The sequence below is a fragment of the Crassostrea angulata genome, chromosome 8 (genome assembly GCF_025612915.1).
Source record: "Crassostrea angulata isolate pt1a10 chromosome 8, ASM2561291v2, whole genome shotgun sequence".
NCBI classification, from domain to species: domain Eukaryota; kingdom Metazoa; phylum Mollusca; class Bivalvia; order Ostreida; family Ostreidae; genus Magallana; species Magallana angulata.
Genome location: NC_069118.1, coordinates 50,861,883 through 50,866,423, shown reverse-complemented (window position 1 = coordinate 50,866,423; position 4,541 = coordinate 50,861,883). Strand labels below are relative to the sequence as shown.

At 33.6% G+C, this 4,541-nt stretch overlaps 1 long non-coding RNA gene across 1 annotated transcript; it reads left to right on the top strand.

The window, feature by feature from the left end:
* The first annotated feature begins 200 nt into the window (after nt 1–200).
* Nucleotides 201–3,573, top strand: LOC128157884 (uncharacterized). Its single transcript, XR_008239873.1, has 3 exons — nt 201–314; nt 715–805; nt 1,208–3,573. It is a non-coding gene; the product is annotated as an uncharacterized LOC128157884 (long non-coding RNA).
* The last annotated feature ends 968 nt before the right edge of the window (nt 3,574–4,541 follow it).

Sequence of the window (4,541 nt, the reverse complement as noted above, 5' to 3'; positions counted from 1 at the left end):
ACACGCCAATACTTTGTCGTATTTAACCAGGAAATACTGACTCCGAAAGTTCTTATTTACAATAAATATACATGTAAAAAGTATACTATTCGGTAAAAAATGATAATTTTGAATAAACATTATTCATTTTAAACTATCCCAAGATGCACTCTTTCAAGATTTAGCGGGTTCTGATTGGTCAGTATTGGCGCACTTTATGATTCCGAGCGAAGGTTAAAATGGACAAGAAGGTACTGTTGTAAAATGGAGAATTGAGAAGCATAAATAGCCTCTACAACAAGGAGATAATGCAGGAACGAAGAACTCATGTCAAGGTAACTTAATTCACAATATAGATACTCCCAATAACATTTTCAAGGCTCTAATTTATATCTCATTTGTAACGAGATCTCGCGCCATCAAATCAAGATGGCGTCATTTTTTCAAACTTGGTTCGGCGTTTTAATTTTTATTACCGTATCTCTTTTAAATATACGTTTTGACCAAGTTAACCATTAACCAACTTTATATGCATGATAATCAAGATTATCCAGGGTATACACATATATAATTATATAAACGTCCCTAATATATGAATGCTTGGTTGGTAAACAAGACGAACAATGAATCTTTCGCACATTATACAATTTACAAACCCTAAATGTAACGAAAAAAATTTATTAATTAAATCCGGAAAATGAAATCTTTCACGTTTTTCTTTTTCATCATTGACAGCATACAAAGTCAATGTTTCCGGTGATTAGTTGCATCCTCTGTTCGGTGATTCGGGTGAATGTTTTGACCAGCTGGACGATGTGAACGCAAGGTATTGCTTTGAAATTGATTATTTTCACCATTAACTTATACATGTGTTGGATGTTTATAATTTACTGTAGTAATTTTTGGGAAATCCAGGTCTAAGTTCTTGAAAAGGAGGTTGAAAGGGGGGGGGGGGGTGAAACACACTTATTGTTGATAAGTTTTTCCATTGTTCAACAAACAATAATTGAATCAAAATGAAAATAACATAGCTTCAAACATAAAATGAAACATTTTAGACCAGATACTACTGTAGTCATTATATGACATAGTTTAAACAGCAACTGGCAACTGCATAGTAGCTTCTGTATTCAGAATTTTATTCAGAATGCTTTTATTACATGTTAAGCTGAATGACTTATGTTTATTGTTTAAAAATCTAAATGAAACTTTATTATTCATGTTTAAGATAAATAGAACAGACATAAAGTACAGCCCAGTGAAAGGAACAAGTTCATCGCAAGAAGAAGAGTTTTAATGCTACCACTGTCCAGAACTACTAAGTCTGCTGTAGCCATGATGTGATCATATGAGTGCTTCACCGGTCTGGACAATGCTCGAAAGTCCCCCAAAAAGGCCTATTTCCATAAACTACGACTCGGGTTACATCAACAACAGCCAAGGACACTCCTAATTGATTCGAATGGACACATCTCTACGACCCGACTAAACCTCTGCAGAACAAGACTTTTTAACTGTAAAGTATTCTCATTTCAAAAAACCTATAAACTATAAAAGTACTTTTTTATATGATCAAATACCAGTATATTACAATGTCTGTCTGTAAGCTAGAATCTTAGAAAAATCACATGGTTTTGACTTATTAAATGATTGATAAGACCTTGCAGATATTAACTTTCATTTTCTTAAATAATTTGTTATATTTGCAAATATTGCATAAAATATTAGACTCCATGTAACATATATCCCCACACCTCCAAGTTGATGAGTGTTAACTCCTTTTTTTCCCATTTTCTTTGTTTAAACATTTATTGATAACTTAGTTTTTATTTGCAGCAATATATGAAAAATTAAGAAACCAATCTTAAATGTAAAAACACTGCATTAGGAGATGAATGCATGGGTCATAGAAATGATAAAATACACCAAACAATATTCAATTATGTCGTATATGAAAATATATAAAGACAACATATACCCCATGTATTACAATTTTTATATAACAAAATTACTTGGATGGAAAGTTATTTCGATGTGGGTTTTATTTTAATCTGTGTTATGTAACTAATATATAATTGGAATTAGCTTTTATATCATAAGTAAAATGCTGGTATTGATGAGAATTGTAAGGTGAATGATCTGTGTGATACTTTGTATTTTATACATTCATGCTACAAAAAGCAAGTACATGTACATGTAGTAATACTTGTCATTTATAAACAATGTATATTTTACTTCATGTCTTGGATTTAAAAATATTAATGTAGGTAAAGTAGTGAAATGTAGGAAGGTAAACCGTGTGTAAAGAAGAATATTCATCAGGAATGAAGTGTGTTGCAATCAGCATAATTAATTACCGGTAAATGTGTACATCATAGTTTTGCACATGATTTGACAGGCTGCTCCATTGTTAGCTTTTTACTGGCCAACAAGCTTTTCATATCTCCCTCTGGGTCATCTCTTAAATACTGACAGTCTTATGATATTAAAATCTGATCAGTTGGTACATCATGGGTGGAAATGAAAAGTTCACTTTGGACTTAATGGATTATCAAAAAAAATGATATCAAATCCTGTTCTATTGTAAAACATTAGATTATACATGTATTACTAACAAAGAAAAGGTTTATCCCAACTTGTAAGTGGGTCACTTTGACCTCATTTTGGAATTTATTGACATATTCAAATCAAATCTGGGTCATACCTCTATAGTCAACTAGTATCTTGTAGTGTATATATTTTTTTTTTTTTAAAGATGGATACTTTAGACTTTTCAAAAATATTTTATGGTGTACATATTCATTGTAGTTCAAAACAAATTGAGACAAGTGTATCATGTTCATGTAACAGTGAAGTTTTCATTGTTTATTCATGTACGTGCAGTTATTTTGTAAATTGCATTCATATTTTTTAAAAAAGTAAGATCTTTGTTGCATTTTTAAAGGGAGATTTGATAGGCATTTAATCGAGATGAAAAAAAATACAAATGTAAAGATTTCTATTGGAGTTTTTTTTCTTGTGCAATTTTATCATTTTTTAAACTAAAGTCCCTAATAAGGGAATTGCCATATGGATGTTTCTCGATTATTGTATCTTGGCTGTATTTTATTTATTATTGGAAACAATTTCAGATTTTTGAACAAAATAAATTTGGAACTGTTTGAAACTGTTTTGTTTTTACATAAAGTAGAAACCTTGCTCAGCTTTTGTGAAAGCAAAAATATAAAAAGTTTCAGTAAGTTTCAGTTGCGGAAACCCTTTGTAAACAATATGTTTCCCAATTGTATATGGAGGTTGAAACTATGCAGAAACTTCAAGTTTCAGTAAGTTTCCATCGCGGAAACCATTTGTAAACAATATGTATCCCAAACGTATATGGAGATTGAAACTATGCAGAAACTTCAAGTTTCAGTAAGTTTCCGTTGCGGAAACCATTTGGATTCATGGACAGCCTAAGTTTCAGCACTGCGGAAACTTAATGAAACTTGAAGTTTCCGTGCTGAAACCTGTCGGAAACTTAAAGTAACCTTAAGTTTCCGCAGAGTTTCCAAAGGGTTTCCGCAGCGCTGAAACCAGATATTTCATCCAGTGTTATTTATTATTGGAAACAATTTCAGATTTTTGAACAAAATAAATTTGGAACTGTTTGAAATTGTTTTGTTTTTACATAAAGTAGAAACCTTGCTCAGCTTTTGTGAAAGCAAAAATATAAAAAGTTTCAGTAAGTTTCAGTTGCGGAAACCCTTTGTAAACAATATGTTTCCCAATTGTATATGGAGGTTGAAACTATGCAGAAACTTCAAGTTTCAGTAAGTTTCCGTCGCGGAAACCATTTGTAAACAATATGTATCCCAAACGTATCTGGAGATTGAAACTATGCAGAAACTTCAAGTTTCAGTAAGTTTCCGTTGCGGAAACCATTTGGATTCATGGACAGCCTAAGTTTCAGCACTGCGGAAACTTAATGAAACTTGAAGTTTCCGTGCTGAAACCTGTCGGAAACTTAAAGTAACCTTAAGTTTCCGCAGAGTTTCCAAAGGGTTTCCGCAGCGCTGAAACCAGATATTTCATCCAGTGATGATCGTTAAATCTCGTCAAATAAAAACGGAATCCTGCATCAATTGCCTGTTTATTTCTCTGGAACTGTATACTGGTGGACCTTCGGGAATACGGCAAACCTACCCTTCGTTTTTACCTTACGGCCCACAGCGCGCCTCAACCTTATACTTTATACCCTTTACGCCAACATTCCCTCACCCCGTCCGTACTGCACACGGCGGATATACAGCTCCAGAAGAATTTATTAGCACCGTAAAAACTACGCGGTCACAATTGGTGGATGAATCCTAAGGGTAACAACAACGCCCGGGGCTGCTGCATATATTTTGCAGTAGTCAGATCCTGGACCTCTTCAGCCAGCGAGTTCCCCATTGAACATCAACCCAGTCTCAACGTAACAACGATGGACAACAAAAGCCACAGTCATCATAAACAGCGCAGATCTGATCACCGTGAAGTTCCAACCAACGTTTCAACACCCTTTCAACGCCCAATTACAACTG